This window comes from Nyctibius grandis, chromosome 16 (genome assembly GCF_013368605.1).
Source record: "Nyctibius grandis isolate bNycGra1 chromosome 16, bNycGra1.pri, whole genome shotgun sequence".
NCBI classification, from domain to species: Eukaryota; Metazoa; Chordata; class Aves; order Nyctibiiformes; family Nyctibiidae; genus Nyctibius; species Nyctibius grandis.
In genome coordinates this window covers 6,275,076-6,295,831 of record NC_090673.1, presented here as the reverse complement: position 1 = coordinate 6,295,831, position 20,756 = coordinate 6,275,076, and the positions used below count along the sequence as shown (strand labels likewise).

The following is a 20,756-nucleotide window of genomic DNA, read 5'->3' as shown; positions in this document are numbered from 1 at the left end:
TCGGGTTTGCCGCACGGAGCGGAAAAGCGGGCGCGACGGGGGAATATTTTGAGCGAGGGACTCGGGAGTTCTCGTTGCTGCTTCCGGGTTGGTGCCAGGTGAGTGGCAGGAGCCGGCGGCCGCACCGGGGCAGCTTGGGGCCGGGCTGCGGCTCCGGGGAGGCCCAGAGAGCCGCGGCGGAGCGGCGCCGCCGCTGGGCCCGTTCCCTGCGCAGCCCCCGGGCGTGGGGAAGCGCGGCCCGGCCCTGTGCGGAGGAGTCCGGCGCGGCGCAGCGGGCTTTTGAGCCTCGGAAGCCCGAGAGGAGCGGGGTGGGCGGGGGCGCGGCGGGGCCGCTCCGGGTGTACGCGCTTCCCAGCCGAAATAAAGCCACGAAGCGTCTCTGGGCCTCCCTGGCTGGCGCCTCCCGGCGGGGCTGCGCGCGGGGCGCCAGTACGGCAGCGCGGGGGGGGGGGGGGGGGGGTGCCCCTGTCGGTATTTCCGGTAGCCCCCGCGGTACGGCGGGGGGGAGGCTCCGGGCGGAGGCCCCGGGGGTCGGAGCGGGCCAGACCCCCGGTGCCGGTGTATGGAACGGCTCCCCCGGGGCCCGGCTTTGGGCTTCGGCGGGGGGTGCTGGCCCCGCCTGAGGGATGGAGATCGGGGCCATGAGCAGTTAAATCCCGGGCAGCTGCCCCAGGCTGGCCCACAGGTGTGTGCTGTGACATTAACGTCACCTTCACTATAAATGGGAAAGCTGCTGGGGATGGGGGGCTCTTGGCTCTGCTCTCTTCTCAATGGTTACTATCCCTGCAGTGACTTGCCACTACTCTATGGGCTAAGTATAATTTTGTGTCTTTTGTATTAGCATCGATATTGTTTTTCTTATTTTATTAAATCTGTTTAAATTTTAACCCACGAGTCTCCCTCCTTTTGCCAATTCCCTTTCTTGGTCAGGGAGGGGACACTGGGTGATAGAACAACTGGTCACTGTTTAGCCCTGGGTGGGGGCTAAATGTAGACACCATCCCAGTATTCCTTCTTGAGAGGGGATTTCAAGATCTGTTTAAGTCTGCTGTTGGTATAGTTTGTATCACATACTTGAAATTCTCTGAGGAATTTGACTCTAGTGTGACCTGACTAATTAAACAACGGTGGTGGTGTAAGGCAGCAAGGCAAAATTTAAGAATGAGCTTAGGAACACATCTTGATCATTAATTGAAAGACATAAATGGGTGTGGGCTATTTCCAGTCAGCTCCTCTACTTACCAGTTCTTTGTTCAAATACTACTACTGACTTAAATTATCCAAAAGGAGGTTTATAACCTTTGCTGTTAAAGTTTACTGATGACAGATAGGTGAGGTGATCAGTGACAAGATGTTACTGCTTAGCCTGGTCTGACCTTCCTGGTTAGATGGTTCCAAGTGGGAGAAGGATCTTAATATAATGGAAAAAAAATAAAAGTGTAAAGTCTAGAAACCATGATAGCTTCTTACGAGAGACACAGGGGTGGCAGAGAGTGACTTGCAGGATTTAGTTTCATCAGTGACACGATCTGAACTTCAGTGCTGTGGGAAGAGTTGATTTGATTGTTGTCTTTATTTTTTTTTTAAAGAGGATCAAATTTGAGTCATCATGTGTGGGCACATGCTGGGGTTAGAATAGGCTACTAGAACATAATCTGCAGTTGCAGTAGCTCTCAAGTAAGATATGAAAATACCGAAGCGTTCAGAGGAGGCCACAAAAAATGCTCTGGTTCTGGAAAACAAGCCATGTAATGGACTTAACGAACTCAGTTTATTCAGGCACATCCAAAAGGAGAGGGTTGAGAAGTGACTCAGCCACTCTGTGGAAATCCATGCCTATGGGAAAGTTGTCTGATAGCTGAATATTTTCAGTCTTTCCAATAAAGGCATAATGAGATCCAGTAACTGAAAGTCAAAGCTACACAAATTCTTTTAAATATGACACAATTTCCTAGCAGTGATGGAGGTTAATTACAGGAATAGTTTACGGGAGAGGTTAAAGGCTTGCTGTTATTTGGAGCTCTTAAGTGGAAATGCTAACAATCTTGAAGATGGGCTTAAACTTGAAGTCTTGGGCAACTTGCTGGTGAGAGGCTGCCCATGTAGTTTGGGGGAAACGGGTGAGATTATCAGCGAGTTACCCTGTGGGACTCTGTACTTCTTAGGCTGCTTGGCTGCAGAAATAGCAGGATTTTTTTTTTAATGTTCATTAAAGGGCTGTAGTTCTAAATTAAGATGGGTTTAAGCAATCTTATGCTTTTAGATGAACCTCTACTTCAAGGGGGAATTCTCCATGCTGCTTTTACAGAGGAAAGTTAAAGTAATGTGTTTCTACCTCTGCTGTTCTTTAAATCATCAGTTTGGCCACAGAGAGCAGACACTGAGTTGGGCAAACAGGTGTGCTATACTAGTTCAGAGAATACCTTCCCTTGTTGTCCTCGTTTTGCAGGGATAAAATTTATAGAATCACTTTTCTGTTCCATGTTTTTTCAGTTTGTGGCCAGCTGTGGGATGGTGATCAAGGTCATTAGCAGTTAAATCCAGGGCAGCTGCCCCCAGCTGGCCCACAGGTGTGTCCTATAGTGTTATCATCAGGTTCGCTATAAATGGGAAAGCTGCTGGGGATGGGGGAGGTTTTTGCTCTGCTCTCCCTCTTTCTCTTCTCAATGGTTGTGATCTATGGAGGGACTTGCTACCATTCTGTGAGCTAAGTATAATTTTGTGTCTTTTTGTATTAGTATCAATATTAGTTTTCTTATTTTATTAAATCTGTTTTAATTTCAACCCACAAGTCTCCCTCCTTTTCCCAATTCCCTTTCTTGGTTGGGGAGGGGACATTGGGTGGTAGAACAACTGGTTGCTGTTTAGCCCTGGGTACGGGCTAACTGGAGACACTTGTTTACTGTGTCTTCCCCATATGTTTGCAGTCTGATCCAGACTGAGGTCAGGAAGGGATTTCCAGGAAAGTCTGATTTATTAAGGAGTCATATGGGTTTTTCACTCTCGGCAAAGCAGAGTTTTCCTGCTGGGACTTTCTGCTGGCGCTGGTTTTATCTCATCAGGTTCTTGTGAAGGGATTTGGGCATCTGTTTGTGTCAATGTATTGTTTCGATAGGACAGGAGTGCTTTCAGGGTGGTGGGTTTTATAAAAGGGTACTGGGTGGTAGAGTCAACTAGAGGATCTGTTGACTCACTCTGAAATTACGACTTTTTAATTAAAATACATAAATCAATTAATCTCCCTGTGCTTCGGTGAATAGTGAAACTCTGCCTTTTACGTAGCACCGTGTGTTTTGGTGTGCTCTGAGGGCTTGCTGCCTCCCTGGTTCTGTGTGGAAATAGGCACCTGCTCGTGGCTGTGTGTCAACTTCTTGGCACAAACATCACCAATAGCTGTGACTTCTGGCTCCATATTTTTTCTCACTGCGTGCGCAAGCAATAGAGCAGGAATGATCAAACCTTAGCATGTGGAGTAGAACCAGCAAAATGCATGTTCTGGGATGCAAATGATCCATCAGAAAACCTCTGTTTGGAGTTTTTAAGGCAATAATGCTGTCTGTTAGAATAACACTCACCTGCACAAAGCTTTGTGGGTGCTTACAGTTTAGCAGTTACAGCCAACTTTTCTCAGCTCTCTGTGTTTGGGGAGCTGAACATGCTGCTTGTATGAAACTGCCTCAGGCCAACGTGGGGTGCACAGAGCACGCGCAGAGGTTCGGGAGGACTGAACTGCAACGCTTCAAATTGTGCCTTTTCCAGTGATGCAAAGTAGCGTTGGTCCTTAATGTAAGCTGTGGCAAACAGGAGTTGGTGAAGCTGGAAGAAGTGTAATTTCTGTTCTCCAGAGGTGAGAGACAGAAGCACGTGGTCCCTGTAAACGCACTCAGTGTTGTGAGTTCCCTGTTCAGCTCTGCAAGGACACTCTGATGTTATAGCTTGGCTCCTAACACAGAGGTAGACGTGTCCATTCCCAGCTGGTAAGAGGAGCAGGTCTATGCATTTATACTCTTTGACAACCCAAGCAATTGCTCCTATGAATAAATAATTTTACCCAAACTTGCTTTAAAGAACTTGCTGATATGTGATGTTGCCTGAGAGGAGTGGGGATGAGGGGGCACAGGCAGCCTCTGGGTTAGCTAAAGAAACAGTTTGACAGAGACCTTCTGTTGGAATTAAGAGTGTTTGTCTCCTGAACCAAGTTTTAATAATTTGATAGGTGAGACCTGACTCCTGTGTCTTTCACTAAGTGCATATTGCTAAGCTGAGCATTGCCGTGAGTCTTGGTACACGTTACCAAGCTAGAGCAGAAGAGCCTCCAGCTCTTCCTGTATTTCATCATTTAAATAAATTCCTCTTTATTACTTCTCCAGCTCTGCCAAGGTCACGCTTCATGTTAAGTCTAAATGTGTGGTTGCTGTCATTTTAGACAGTTCTGTTTAAAATAATGCTGGGTTCTTTCCTCATTTTATGGCTAGTTATACCCATACAGTGCGATTTATTCTTGGCTGTTGCTCATCTTCAAAAAGCAGAATACTTTACAGTACAAGGGGTTACCCTTAGAGCTATGCACATAACTGTGCAGTTCAGTTACTAATTTCAGAGGTTTTTTGCTCATACATTTTTCCACATTTTTGTGGAAACTTTCTGCTATATGGTTCAAAAGGCACTTTTATGATAACTTGATTTTCATGCAAATTCATTGAGCCTTATTTGCGTTACATGTTCTTGAAAGAAAAGTTGTTCTTTTCCCCCCCTGCCCCCCACAGGACACTGTCTGTCTGCTGCTGATCTTTTTAATGTCAAACTCTGCCTGAACCTCCTCAAGGAATAAGCTGTTAATGTCAGGAAAAAAGTTGGCTGGAACATAGCAGTGTTTGAAAATGTGAGAGAGAGTACAGGAGGAATTCTGCACTGCTTGGGAAATGCTTGCTGTATAAAAATGCTCCATGTGGGTTTTCTTAGGTTATACAATTGCCTGTAAATTTTTGGAAAAATATTCCTTGTGGACTAAAATCTCACACTGTTACAAACTAAAGGGAGGTGGGTTTGGCTCTTTGAGAAGGGGAATGCAGTTTTGCTTTACAGGATAAATAGCTGCTCTTTCAGACTGTGCAAAGCAGGTTTTTATTAGCTGTGTAGTTGAAAGTGTTATTGTTTGGGTTTTGTTTTGTAAGCAGTGGTTGCCACTGGGACATTCGGATGGATGGGAGTGGAGGTTTCCTGATGATGTTCTGTTTGTTAAAGTGGGTGACCTGCGTGGATTAGGACGGTGGTTCTCTGGATGATTTATAACATTGGTATGGTGTTCTTGTTAGCCCTTTGTGACTCTTAGCCTCGAGATCTTAACATTACAGTAAGGATGTTTAGCAAGAAGTAAAAATGTTGGCAGGTATGTAAGGCTCTGGTTCAAGAAAACATTTGATGCCTGCCAATCTCTGGCTTTCCAAGATAGCACTTAATGAGGTGCCTAAGTTGGGATCAGTGGAACCTGGGTGCTGCGTTGGTGAGTGTACAAAAAGCTCCGTGTGTTAACGGGCCTGTTTGCTTCCTCACAGCTCTGTGGTGGCAGTGGAATTCCCCAGACGTCACTCGTCAGATAACACCTTCACCATCCTCCTTCAGGGGTGAGTTTGCTGGGTCTCTGAACCCAAGAGTTCAAAGGCATCTGACAATATGGGGGCAAACCCCACGTTTGGCAGGATGAGGGCAGTACAGCTTAAGGAATTCCTGCCCCTATCTAGTCTCAGTTTAGAAAAGAATCATTTTCAACTGTAATTACTTTGTCAATCTCTTTCACCTTATGTGCTTAGCTTGGGTGTTTGGGGAGCTACTGAGTGGGGTGCCTTGGTGCAGGAGGGGGTGGGAGGATGAGGGCAGCAATTGCACAGGTCCTGTGACTGTTCTGATCTCACGCTGGGAAGCTGTGCCCTCATCACCTGTTTATAGGTAGATCTTTTAAGTGGAACAGTTCTATTAGGACAATTTGGCACAGAGATTATTAAAATTAATTTCTGTTCTGAGGATCAGTATTGGCTTTTCTGTGTGGAGTTAGTTTCTGAAAGTAATACATCTTTTTTTTTTGCAGGCTGTTTATGTAGGTAGGTGAAAGGGAACTTGACAAGAAACCAAGTACCAGTTGTACACACTTGTACAGTAGCAAATACTGTAAAACAGTAGCAAAACCAGTAGCAAATACTGTTTCATCACTAGTTTGTGTGACCACTCTTAGATGAAGACATCCTTTCAAATAAGCAATATTTTATGGTACAGCAGTGTATTAGGGACTAGATTTATGAGGATTTCATTTTGATTTGTGAACTTCATTCATGATATTCCCTTAATTTTGTAAAGATTGATTTAACTGTTTCCTATGTTGAAAAGTTACCCAGCAGTTCCTTACAGATAAAGTAGATTGTGTAGAGCTCAGTTTATCTTAAAAAGTTGTACTGGGTTAACTGCCCTGGGACTTCATCTGATTCCGTATCCTTTCTTCTCTCAGAATGGGAGAACTGTGATCTTTCTCTTCAGTTCTGCTGTCTCCTGAGATGTTTACCGATGAGGGCTTGCATAATATGAGGAAATATAAAATGTCTGTGCAGGAGCAGTCACCAGTTGGTGTATATTATGTTTTCCCCTTTTATTCAAATGGAAACAAAGTTTGGTGTTTAATGAGAAATTTCCGGAAAGTCTCATTTTGGGTTTTTCTAGTCTCCCCTGTGTGTGTTCTGAAATGTGGCTGCAGCTTCGTTAGAGGGCACTCTGGATTAACATGTCAGATGGCATTCACCACATCCTCTGCAGAGAAAAGTCCCCATGCAAATGTCATTGCTGCCCCAGAGTAGAAAGTGTGAAGCTCGAGACAGATTGCCCTATATACTTCGCTATCTCATGATGCAAGGCAAGACTGACCACGTTGCAGGCTGATTTAATGCTTGTGCTGGAACATAGCAACAATCTATTAGATAAGTCACTATAGTTTTCCAACTGTGGATTAATTAATTTAAATAACTTGCTTTTCTCATGGCCTTTATCCCATAAACTGCATTGATCCTAAATGTATGTCAATTTTAAAACTTTTTTTTTGTATTGTTGCTATCATCTTAAGAAAAATAAATCCTTTAGAAACAATAAATTGCTTCAGGAACTCTTGGGGTATTAATTCCAGCCCTTACATCAGTTCCTTCTGTGCCTTTGAGAAATAGGTTATGATGTCTTTCACTTCCCTTCTGTAATAAAAAGGATAATGATTTTTACCTTGGGAGGATTAATCAATGTGTGTGTAAATGTGCTTTGAAATCTGAAATGTTTTAGAATTTTTTAAAAATATAATTAAAATGTAGAGCAAAGCAGGAGTCAGGGAAGTCACATTTGAGACCACAATTACTGCTCAACTGCTCTGGTGCTTCTTCTGTTCTGGCAAGATTATAGAGCCAGATCATTTGCATTACCTTTGACTTTTCTTGATGTTTTTGGGTTTTTTTTGTCGAAGGAGAAGCATTCTTTGTATGTAGGAGTCAGATTGTCTGTAAACATAAACATAATCTTAACTTTGTCCAAAACATACCTTGTTTTCCTTTTAAAAAAGCATACCAAACCGGTGTAACTTGAAACATTTTTCAGAGCAATTAGCACTGAATCATACCCACACTGAATAGGCTTGGCAAAACCGAAGTGCATGTTTCCTATGCTGGAATCATGCCTACATAGCATAAACCTCAGCTTTAATATAGTGCTTTACTTAGCCTCTAAATTCCCACTTCTGTGTTAGCGTTACTGCTAGTAGCCAGGTTCTACGTAGCCACTCATCGGTGGTGCTGGTGTGCCTTCAAAGATGAGAGCCAGAGGCATCGCGTGGGGCTGTGATTTGAAATAAGGTCACAGAATAAGGCAGTAACAGCTCTGGACAGAATGCAGCCGTCTGGCTGACTGACCCATCTCCTTCCTGGGAAGTATTCCTCCCAGCTGGGACTGGCACATCTTTCTTGCCAGGGGTTTAGCTTTACTCGGAGGTGACAGCTTTGTCATCTGTGAGTTCAAGGTGGTAGACATTGTCAACCTGAGAGTTTATCAAAGCAGATTCTGTGCTACAGCCAGAAGATAGTACTTTGCTCTGTGTCCTAAAGAACTGTGTAGTGCTTCCATGAACTCTAATGGCCAGGAGACTCCACTCCTCCAAAATTAGAGCAGAAAAATAAGTAGTAGTACTTGTCAGGCCATCTTTTTCCTCTCCTTTTTTTTAATCTCCTCTTGCACCTCCGCTTTCTGTCCCACTAGTATGGCTCCTTGTTAGCTTTTTGGCAAAGAGTGGTTGCTTGGCATAAGGAAGGAAAGCTGAGATGTTCCTTCTCAGGAGTCCTTCATGTCTGTCCCAACTAGAGGGTACATGAGGAGGCAGCAGAAGCTGAGCTGAGACATGGTACCATGTGGGTGGCTGCAGATGTATGGAAAGAAGCACTTTGGAGAGGTTCCTGCAGAGGGTAAGGCAGTTGACTGGAACGAGGTGAGCAGCCCTTACAGTAAGGTCTTGGCTAGGCAGCCTTGCCAAACAGCTGTGGGGCTAAACGCAGGCACAATAACTTGTATGCTTCCCATCTCCCACCACGTGTTGTGGGAGGGTGGCAATAGCAGCTTCTCTGGAGTGAGGGCAGTGGGTCAGGGAGAGTGAGCAGCCCAGACCTGACCCTCGGGCTGTTGTGTGGGCCCCTGGGTTGTTTCGGTGAGTTGGGAGTAGGGCAGCAGGCGAGGCAGGCTGGACAGTCAGGCTATCAGAGATGGCATCTGAGTGACACTGTCAGCTGTAGTTTCTGAGGCAACTTATTTACCCGACTGGCAAATGGAATTTAAGGGGAAGTTGAATAAATAAGGGCTTCCCTGGTAGAAAAAAACAGTTACCAACCGTAAAGCATTTTCATCTGTGGGGCTGGGGATTGTATTTTTAATGATTTTGAAAAGCTCAGCTCTTGTGATTTCTGTAAATGATATTAGAAATGAAATTTTAAATGACAGAAGCTTTAGCCAAAATCTTCGCCCCCTCAGTGTTATACTCCGTCCCATATGTAGATGCAGTCTCACGTGTTTTACCACATGTATAGTTTGGGTGTTCTAAAAAATAATAGTGATCTAGCAGGCAGTGACATCTACAGAACGTGCTGAAGAGGAGCTCCAGCGTGCTTGTATGAAATACTTTTTTCCAGTGTTGAGTAGTGCCTCCTACAAATATTTTCTCACACCACATTTCTGTGGAACTGAAAGTTCGTTTTTATGCTGATTTATGTTTTGGTCTTTGTCATTCTTTGAAGCCTAGCTGGAGTTGTGTGGTGACATGTTTGCATGGGTTAGCCAATGCCATCTTCATGGCATGATGTATTAAAGGTAATTAGTAGATGCTAGTGTCATCTTTGCTTTAGCTCTGAAATCAGTTCCAGGTACCATCTGATTTTTATTAAAAAAAATTTATTAAAAGTAAATATTTTTAACTAAAGCAAATGCAAAACTTTGGGGATATACTTAAAACACAAAAGAAAGAAAAGAAGAACAGAACTGAAAAAACCCTTCTGTGTACAGTGTCCAGAGCAATTTTAGAATGCTCTTGTTCCACGCCTAAACAAATGGTTGTTTAAGCTAAAGAGAAATCTTTTCTATTGATTTATGACACCAATTTAGATATAAGCCCTCTGTGCAGGATTGTCAGTTTAATAGAACAGCTTGCTTTCTCCTTTCAGATTTAATCCACATGTTGTTGTATCAACAGAGCCTTTGTCTCTGCTCAGTTATGAGTTATCCTTTTCTAATAAAAAAAAAGTGAAAACACATGTTTGTTTTTTTTTTTTAACAGCCCTGTTACAAAAAAAGCGTAGAATGACATAGGGGAGAGGTGACCATCAAATAGTGACTCTGATTTGTAGGTAACTTCAAAGTGGTGCTGCAAATAAAAGAGTGAAAAATGGACCTTTCACCTCTCCCTGTCGCAGTGACTGTGGAAAGCCCAGCAGTGACAGGAGGAGGCAGCATTATCTTTAGCCAGGATTTCCTAGGGTTTTTTTTTTCCCAGCTTGTGCAGTGATGCTAAACATGCTCTTTTTAGTTAACTCTAATTTCCTTCCTTTTTTTTTTTTTCAAGGGGGACTAATCCAGAGGTGTATGTAATTCACATTTCCTTCCTTCCTGCCTCCCTCCCCTGCAGAGAAGGATTTCTTTCTTGGACCCCTCCTGTTTTTCCAAATGGAGAGGAATTACTCTCAGGAAACTCATGAATTTGGTATTATTTCTATACTTCGTTTTGTGAGAAAACATTTATTTGACTATCAATGCTTACTTGATACCTAGATGAGGGTTCAGAAGTTCATGTTAGAGCTGCTCAATAAAACAGTTGACTGCATCATTTGGTTACAACTTTTACTTGGACTTTATCAGGCAACTAACTCCTGTAGCATCAGGAATTAGTTATGAAGATTTACTTCAGTACATCCTGAACCGGCAGCTTGGTGGGCTGAATGCAGCCAAAGGCAGAACAGTTGCAATATCTGTCTCTCTGGTTCCAGCCTGGTTTCTTCCAGCTTGCGTTAGACTCCTCGCAGTCATCACAGTCTCCCTTAATTCTCTTTCAGATGTCAGCACAGCAGATCCCAGCTCAAGTGTCAATATAATTCTTTGCAGTGATGTGATTTGAAAAGAAGCTAATGATAACGTGTCTTCAAGCAGAAGGAATTTGCCTGGCATTTAAAAAATGTGGCATGGTCGTATTCTACTTCTCAAAGTTATAGAAGAAAGTAAGAAAAGAATCACCTTAGAGGCTTTAGTAGTCAGTGATGGGAAGAAGAAGGTTGTATCCTTGCTGCCTGAAGCAGATAGCAGGCCTGGCAGTGATGATGTAGCTCTGAGGAAGGAGTGGTCTTGCTGTATCAGGCAGATCCCTCAGTCCACCAAGCTCTTGAAGAAAGAACACAAAATCCTTGGCAGCATGTGTGCAGGTGCTGGGGACCGGCAGCGTGTTTTTGTAGAAGTTAAACTGATCTGGCTTTGTCAGAGGACAGGTGAGCCAGGTGATGGTTAGCAGCCTGTGCTAAAAGCAGGAGACTCTTCATGTTTAAGGCAACTTAGATGCTATCAAATTCTCTGGATGTTAACTCTGCAAGTGTTTCTTGCACAAGAAGAAAAAAATCCCTCCCTTTGAACACGGCTGTGGAATGCAGACTTACCGGGGGTGGGTTGTTTTCCTGCAGGCTGGCCTTTTGCCACTGCCTGCGTTTTTCTTTTGAGAGCTGAGCATACCTTTCCAGTGTAAGATAAAACATGGATCTTGGGAAGATTATACTTTCCAAGCTCTCTCAGACAGTCTCCTGTCCTCAAGTCTGCATTCTACCAAGTTAAGTTCTCCAAACCTTGGTACTAATGGATATTTAGATTAGATTTGTTTCCTTTTCAGTTATCACTGTTCTTAATGGCAGCTAGCCATTACTACTTCTCAAAACAGCTTAGAACTTGAATCTTTCCAGAGCAGTGGTAAATGAAAGAGGTATTCAGCTAGCAAGAACAATTTCTTTATATGGGGATTTTGTAGGGCATCGTACTATGTTGTGCTTTCATCTAAAATATCCTTGGGCAACCTCGTCCAGCTTTGAAGTTGGCCATCCTTTGAGCAGCCAATTGGATTGGAAACCTCCAGAAGTTCCTCCCAAACTAACTTACTGTGTGATTCTGTTTTCTGGTAGAGTTCTGGCAAAGATGCTTCATTTATATCTCCCTTCATGCTCAACAGCTTGCTTTATGTTCCCATCATAAGCAGTTCTGTAGACTGAAGTGATGTGTAAACATCAGGAGCAGTTTCTAAACTGTAACATGAGTTTCCTTCCTTCATAGTTTAGACTGGTTTTTGTGCTGCCATATTCAGATAATATGAAAAATCAATTTTCTTTTATTGCTATTTTTTAAGAGATTATCACTTTTTGTCCTCAGAAACAAGTATTTTGCCATGGGGCCATACAAAGGATAATTTTCTAAAAGCTAATGGGTCTTGTTCTTACGTTGGTTTTGTTCCTTTGCACTCTTTCGTTGTTGGGAAGCTGCAGAAGGAGGAAAGACAAAGAGAAAAGAGCTGTGTTGTTATTTGGGATTTACAAGACTGTCTTTATTGCATTTTGAGTGAGTGTTGCATTTGTGAGTTAAAAACTGAAGTTAAGAAAAAGGGATTATTTTTGTGGATATTGGTACCTATTATTCAATAGCTCATACTTTATGCTGTACGGTATTTTGCTTAAAATTTAAGCAGTTGCTTAAGTTACTTTGAATAGTTATGAACTTCATGTGTCTTACTAACTCAGAAACTGTATGCATGACAAGGGAATGCTGACAGTTTGTTGGCTTGCTTGGATTTATGATTTTATTCTGAGGGTAGAACAGGATGGTGGGGCGATTAGATGGAATTACGTATACCAAATGTATAATTTATCACATATGTACTGCAAACTGAAGTTGACTAATCTTGTAGTTCATGCTTGCTGTATGTTCAGACTTTAACCTCTCTGTTTAGATTGCCAACGTGGTGCCAATTAGTGGGACTGTGATGTGGACACTAAGGAATAGAACTCGCTTCACGTGGGTTACCAAACAGTTAGCAGATGTTAAGCTAATGGTTCTTGGCTACTACCAGCCTGACTTGGATTTCAACCCAGAGGTGAAATAATTTATTTCTCTCCTGTTACCATTTCCCTTGGGCCATGTTGTCCTGAGCATCGAGAATTCCTTCACCTTTCTCTGGAAGATGATGTAAACATTTCCCCTCCCCCTTAAACCTGTTCTCACGGTGTCTTGTATGTTCCTTGATTTTTATGTTAATTTGCCTTCTTTGGTATTTGTTTTTCTACTGGTAGGCTTTATGGTAAATGGTGAATGAAAATGTAAGCACTTTAAACATACAACTGAAATTCTTAACAGGAGCAGTTTGTGCTGAGGGTGTGGCGTGGTTCATGTACTGTACCTGCAGCTACATCTCAGAGATGTGGCAGAAGGTCTATCCTAGGATTGCTGTTACTACTTTGAGTAACAAAGGCCATGAAGTGGTGGGTCTGGCTTGCCTGGGATCCTGCCTTTCTTTGTTCTCATTGCTGGGTATTATACTCTCAAACCCTGCGAAAAGTGTAACTGCAAGGCCCATAGTTTTTCTTCTAGGGATAAGTCAATGATGAATAACTTAACTGGCAGATTCTGCAGCTTCTTTGGCATGATTTAGAGCAGCAGGCAGTAGTTGTTACTCAAGGCAATTTAAAATATGGTATGAGATAGAGTGTAATAACTGGAAAACATTAATTGCTTTCACTTTATTTTCTGTGCTTTTTCAAGTGATAGGTGTGATAAGGGGCTCTTTGACTATATGACCTTAGCGTCAGGAACAGAGATAGGGTAGTGGAGGGCTCAGCTGAATGAACAGTAGCACTTTACTACTTATTGATGCCTAAATCCCATTTCACGACTTGCTGTATAGTCACCTGACATGTTTAACCAGTGTGTGTAATATTAGGGCTGATGCTTTTTGTTCTCTCTCCTGTAACTTTGTCTTTCCTTCTATGAGGTTTTAGCCTTTGGCCTAAAAATGTTGGCTGTAACATTATGTCCAGCATTCAGTTTTTCAGCAATTTCTTTACCTTGATCATTTTATGCTTCGGTAAAAGGTAATGGTATTAGCATTAACAAGTGTTTGAAAAACAAAATCACATTTAATGATATCTTTTCAGTTATAGCTTATTTTCTTACTGATGTGCTATTTTGAGGTGTCAAATGTGATCAGCATCAACATGAACATCAACAGGAAGAGTTGGGTGAGGGTTAAATAACTGTCAGTTATTTTTCAGAGAGCAATGAAAATAAACTCCTTGCAAGGTCCTGTCATTTGTTGCTTTTCTTCGAGGTTCTAAAGAAAATGTTTCATTCAGTGATGCATTTGATGCTGAATTTCCAAAGAGAGCAATTATTTTTAATTTCTTGAGATGAGCAGAACTGTTTGTCTTGTGGATTCATCTTTCTTGATGTTCATGTATTGACTGAGGACAACGTAACAGAAGTAATGAAAACAATTATTCTGTACTTAGATGATGAATATGTAGGTAAATACTAATTACCTTTCTTGAAGAGTAATTAATAACTTTCACATTTTCTGTAGAATGAACAGGGAAAACGCAACATAATAAACTGAGAAATAAGCTGAACTATCCACTTGTCCAGAGTGGCAGGTTATCATGTGTCAGGTTTTGGGTGATAGGATACAAAATTCAACAGCAGTTTGTAACTAGGTTTGGTCTTCTCTTTCTCAGTAGTTGGTCAGTGCAGTAGATGCAGCCTTTCTCTAGTGATTTCCCTGTCTCTCTTCCTCTCTAGACTTCCATGTAGCTCTGTGTGATAAATTACTCTTCTTTGTTTTTTTTCCTTTTAAGAGACTTAAGAAGCACTGATAATCAGGTCTGATTTCACATGTATTTTAGTGTATAGGTTCAGGGACACATTGAAATTATAATAAATATGGAAAAATTTCAGAGTACATGGTCATGTTCATCTAAGTTTCTCAAATATATACAAGTTAACCCCCAAATCAAGACACCAGAACATTTCCCTCCTTCCCCTAGGGCTGATGGCTTAATTAGTATAGATTTTGTCTCTTGTCTGTAGTGACTAGTAGAAAATACACTTGCTGGTTCTTTTTTTCCTTCCGTATAGATCTGTAGCCTTTTTTTGTTGGCAAATAATAGCAGAAAAACTTTAGAAGTCCAGAAGAAACTAAAATGCTTGATGCAAGAATTTATTAGGTAATTGTTCAACCAACACTTCCCAGCTCTTCTTGAACATAGCTGATTTTTTTAATCACTAAAACTTACACCCACCATGTTCGCTTTGTCATTTTCATCATATGACAGTTTTCCCCCTTAGATTAGCATTGACATAACATGAAAAAAGTAGAAAATTGGACCAAATATGTATGTATTTCCAGACATGCCCTGAAATCTTAGGAAATAAGGTGGATGACCTAGGGAGTTTGGGTTTTATGTGAGACTCTTAAATAGGACTAAGAAAGTTGATGGAAGGAAAACACCAACTGGAACACCCTAATGCCAAGTTATAGATTACATAAGAATGCCAGAGTGGTTCAAACCTATTGGGGAATAGTACAATGTCTTTAAAGCTAGATGTCAAATCAGGAAAATAACTGTGTTAATAACAGAATCCTTAAGATTGGAAGTTCTTGGAACTTGTAGATAGGAAAAGTATAGAAAAATAGAGTATGTAGTAAAGTAGGAATCGCAATGGGAGCAAACTGACACCCCAGTCCTCAGACATCACAAATGACACCTTTGGGAAACATCTGGTCAGGGAACTCAGAAAGAGGGAAGATGCTTTTGACTTTCTCCTGGAAATCATGCAGAACTTCGTACAAATCTTACTGCCAGTGGCCCTCTCATAGGTGTGGACACAAGGGTGCTTACACACCCTTGCAGAAGTTATTCAAACCAACAAGTGAGCTGCTATTTGATTCCATAAGGGAAAGTACATCAGAATGAGGAAGCTTGGTAAAAAGAAACTGAAAGGAGCAGTGCAAATGGTGCAATGTTTGTAGGTAGCCTGAAGATTGCTTAAAGGCACTATACTGCAGAGTGAATGCCTCGGCCCTGTCAAAAGCCGATTGAGAGAGAGAAAAGTTATGATGTGAAACAGCAGGGAAGAAAGGCTATAGAGTCAGAGGCATCCTTCCAAAAGCTGAAGTCATGACCAAGTGAGGAAGACAGAAAAGAACAAACACTTTGAAATGCCAAAAACTTAGAGGAACAGCTTTCAGAAAGTATAAAAAGTAACACTTCTTTCCCAAATAGGCTGGGAATAAGAAGCTTGTCTAAAAGTCTGCGAAAACCCTTTAAGACTAGGGTGTGAAAGAATCACTTGCAGAAGGTGGAGCAGAAAGAAACAGATGACTTTGAGGCTTTCTTTACCAGAACCCATCTCAAACCCAACTACTAATGGAAGAATTTAAGAACGCAGTGAGCAATAACTGACTGCAGGGACGAAGATGTTAGAGCCCAGGAGGGATTCAAGGGAGAAACTGTTGAATTATTAACACTTGTGTGCAACCTTTCAATTAAAACCTCCTCAGCCCTAATAGAGAATAGATAGGGCTGACACAATGCCAACTTGCAAAAGAGTTCCAGGGAGCTTGGGGAACGGCAGACAGAAATCTGGCTTTGTGTTGTGCAGCGTCGTCAAAAGTATAATATAGATTAGAATTATTTGGCACATGATTTTATATGAACATGGAGGAGTCAACATGTCTTTTGTAAAAGGAAGTTGCACTTGACAAATCTTCAAGGATTTGAAAGGCTCAACAGACATCTGGATTGGGGTGTTCCAGTGTGTATGGTATCCTCAGATTTTCAAACAGCTTCTGACATGGTCCTTTGCTGTAGCTTCTTAAGGCAAGTGATCTTTCTGGGGATAAGAGAGAATGGTCTTTAGTAAACCAGTGGCTGGTTAAAAGGTGAGAAAAGCAGTAATCCTTGCTACAGTGGAGGGTGATTACCACAGAGTGACACAGGATTCATATGAGACCTGTGCAGTTTAACACTCTCACAGATGATCTGAGGAAGGCGATGCATAGAGAAATAACAAAGTCTGAGTGAATTAGAAGTGCTTTGGCATAGTCAACTCTAAAGCTGCAAAAGTACCTACCTTATGGTACTGTGTGATTGGAAAATAAATGAGCAGGTTAAACTTGGCATCCATAAATGTAGAGTAATGTGAGAAAATGGAATTATTCTGTTTACAGCTATGGCTAAACAAGGTACTGCCTCCCCCAGTAACAGATGATGGAACAGCTTGCAAATGAAGAATGTCCGAGCCTGAAGAAAAGATGCCTGAGTGGGACAGAAGATATAGCAATCATTCCCCATTTCTCTTTCATTCCCTAACAAAAAGTAGGTACATCAAATGGCAGTAGGAAGTGCCAAATAAACAAAAAGCAATGCTTCTTTGTGATAAATACAATGTGGCAGCTGTTGCAACAAGACTCTGGTGCTGGGAGTTTGTATGAAAGCGGTTGGATATATTCTTGGAAGAAAGATCTGTAAAGTCTATTTCATACCAATACGGAAGACCTGTCATGTGGAAACGTTAAGCTACAAGTTGTTGGAGGCTCAGGGAATGTGTTGGTGAATTGTCCCTGTTTAGCCCGCATCGGAGGCTAAACAACAACCAGCTGTTCTATCACCCAGTAACCCATCCCCAGCTGAGGAAGGGAATCGGGAAAAGAAAAGGAGACCTGTGGGTTGAAATGGAAACAGATTTAACAAAATATAAAAACTAATATTAATACTAATGCTAATATAAAATACACAGAGTTATACTCAGCCCAGATAGTGATCTCAAGCTGTGCACTCCCAGCAGAAGCCCACATACCATGGCTGGCCACAAACTGAAACAAAGTGTCTTATATCAGCTTTGTTCCCACCATATTGGGTGCTGCACTTTTCTCAAAAGTGCAGCTTTTCTGAACAGAAAATTGCTTCTGTGATTCTATCCCAGCAAAACCAGGACAGGAGTATAGCTGCCTAGTTCTTTTCCTTATGTATTGGCCGCTGACCACTGTCTAAGACACGATATTAGCTAGATGAAGATGCGATCTTGCTTCATAAGGCTCATCTCTGGTGCCTTGTTCTCTTTAATTGTATTTTGCTATTTCTGCACTCGTCTGTTCCAGCTACTCCCTCCTCTCTCAGATGCTTCTCCTACAAAATAAATGAAGTTTGATTTTTATGAGAACACACTTTTTTGTCTGTCTTTTTTGTTGGTGTGTTTTGGGTTTTTTTTGTGTGTGTGTAGTACATTGAGTTGTCGTGTGTAACTTAAGTTTATTGTATTTGTCTACAGACTTCTTGGAAAGAAAATGGAGCTGCTGCTTAAGCATTTCCATATGTGTTCAGCTATATTGTTCAACTATATTCTTCACCTAATGTAACTTGTAAAAATAAACATCTTTAAAGTGTTATTTTTACATGTTGGTAAAGAGTTAATGGAACTAGAAAATGTTCCAGACCAGTATTTGTCCCTCCTGTGGATTGCAAGAAGGCTGTGTCGTGTCCTGCTAGTTTTTAAGCAACCTATAGCTTCATCTCTATGAATCTGATGACCAACTAGTTGATCCCTTTAGGAGACTTAGTTGAATACAATCCTCCTGACATGAGAACACAGCAGAATACTTGAACGTTAGCAAGTTTTCCATGTATAAGGGAGTTGTTTGTTCAAAGTGGAGAGAACAATCCACACTCTGCCAAGTACATGCTAGGCCTACGCAGCCCTGCTGGCCTCAGACATGACGTGTTGTTGATTTTGTTTTTATTTAGGGCAGATTTGCAAAGCTGGTGTGTTGATAGGGACATAAGGGAGTGTGTGATATGTCCCATCTGTGTAAACTCAGTTTTCTATATGCTGTCTTGCACAGATGGTATGCTCTTCTATGGCGTTTTATTTCACACTTTTAAGCTGAAGAAGCCATGTTTGAGATGTGCTATATTAATTGTCACTTGTAAACTCAAGAGAGCTTGTTGGTGAAGGGGTAGGTGGCAGGAAAGAGTGGTCACCTCTGTCTTCTGAATCAGCCCATGCCTCCCCACCATTCAGCAGGTAAAACTATTGTCTCCACTTTTGATTCCATCTGTGGAGTTGAACCATTTATCGCTGTAGGAGGAGGTTAATACGAGTTCTGGGAGGTTAATACGAGTTCTGGCATGGAGGATGTTATCTCCTTGCCTTCTGCGTGAAAAGATGCTTATGCGGGAATGAAAACTGTGGCAGTTGCTCTAACGTTGTCTGCTTTCTAGTTCCCAGCTTTTCTGTCACCAGTAGAAGTGAATGAAATAGGAACAGTGGGGTGAGGTATGAAGAGCCCAGTATTGAGGCAAAGTGTGTAGCCTTTATATAGAAGAAGAAATTAGTTCTAGATTCCTGCAAGGTGTGGGAGGAAACTTGTGATGCTCTAGTCTCCTAAATCATTCCATTACTTAATGTAACGATTATGGTATGGAGTAAATGTAGGATAGAAATAAGGTTTTTTTTCAAATGTCCGCTTCTGTTGCAAAGAGAGAAAGGAAAACATGATGCTTTAGTGAACTTTTACTTTTTAATGCAGAATACAATCTAGATTTGAGCCTGATGTAATAATGCCCCTAAGCTTGTGCTTACTTTCAAGTATTTCTTTACTTCAGACTTTAAAAGTAAATTTTACAGATAGCTATGATGTGATTTGCTGGGAGTTTAAGGAGGATATTAGGCACAACAGGGCATGGAAGTTGTTTAAAGTGTTTGTTTGACTTTCTTTTTCTCTCAGTGACAGTTGCACAGACAATACTTGAAAGCTACTGCGTCTGGTTAATACAGTCCAGTTTTCCCAGTCTGCTAAAATGGAGACCAGAATCCTCCTTTCTCAACTCCGTGTTGCTGAAGATTAAGTACATTCTTGGAATAAGGGCTGTCTGTAGTTTCTTATTCACACAGGCTTGGAAATGTTTATGCCTTTCTACTTGGTATTGCTGGGTGCAGCACGGGGATGTTAAGGCAGCTTTGCTGCCGCTGGCTGCGGGGTGCGTCGGAAGCGAACCTGCTTATCGCATGGTCCACCCCGCTGCAGAATCCCCGGGAGAGCCCGTGACCAAATAGCTCTGGGAGGTTACAAGGATATGGCTCCCCAAAGTCCTTTCCAGGCACATGCTCTCATTGTTCTTATAATTGGAAAGGATTTAAATGACAATCCGTGCTGGTGGCATACTCACAGCTCTCCTATTCATTTGATATTTACTACCTCCTTTAGAAACAGCAGCATTACATTTAGAGGAATGTACACCAGTATGTTTCTCTGTACTCGAGGCTGAGGACTACTTTTCTGTCATGTCTACAGGGGCTCAGCAGATTTATTTAATTGAAGCCTTATTTTCTTTTCTGGCTTTGAGCAGATGACCGAGAGAAGTTTATTGGTAGATGTTACAATAAATGCCTGATGACTCTAATATCTTATTGATAACAGAATTTATCCCATTGTCTCACTAGCTACTGCTGAAACTAATGTAAAGGGGAGCGAGGTCTGAAATATCTTCCAGCCTCCACCAGAACTCAGCATTCATCTCTGAGAGTTCTTTGGAGGTACTGATAAATGTAGTGAGCCATGAGCCTGGGATGCTGGAAATGCATGTGCTTACCAGTGCTTTTGAGAACGATCCATGTTCAAATTCTGCTTAATCACAGAAGTGGATTAATTTGGTATGTTTGTGTCCAGTTATATTTCTGGAAGCATAAGAAGAAAATAAATTGCTGTAGTTTTTCGGTTGATGTAATGGCCAAAGAAAATAAAGGAAACTTCCTGAAGTTTTATATTAATAAAATCCAATCTTTCAGCGTTCCAGAAAGATCTGTGATCAAAACTTTGTTCCTTTGAAAAATGGATCAAAATTAAAAGCCTGTTCATTGTCAACATTTAACTCTGTATTTTTTTTTTTTCTTTATTCTCAGCTGCCTTTCAGCTATTGTGACAAATCAGTGGGATGATGTTGGGCTTGGGTACTAAGGATCCCATCTGCTGCACACTTTATATAGTTGATTATTAGTGAAATAAAGAACAGGAGTAGGGAGAGATTGTGAACAATCTCTAATACCGGAGTTGTGGAGCTTCAAAATAACACTGGAAAGATTTAGATCAAACAGAGAGATACTTTTTCATGCCACGTAGATGAGTT

The 20,756-nt window shown here is 41.7% G+C and overlaps 1 protein-coding gene across 6 annotated transcripts in view; it reads left to right on the top strand.

Annotated features, from left to right (window-relative positions):
• The window catches only part of EXD3 (exonuclease 3'-5' domain containing 3), a 248,277-nt gene continuing 227,521 nt past the window's right edge, over window positions 1-20,756 (top strand). For 5 of the 6 annotated variants that reach the window (XM_068414141.1, XM_068414140.1, XM_068414142.1 and 2 more), the window contains exons 1-2: window positions 510-685; window positions 5,556-5,624. The gene's annotated coding sequence lies outside the window, so the exon portion shown is untranslated. Of the gene's footprint in view, window positions 99-509; window positions 686-5,555; window positions 5,625-20,756 lie in introns of those variants that run through there. The other variant, XM_068414138.1, reaches the window with a different exon arrangement.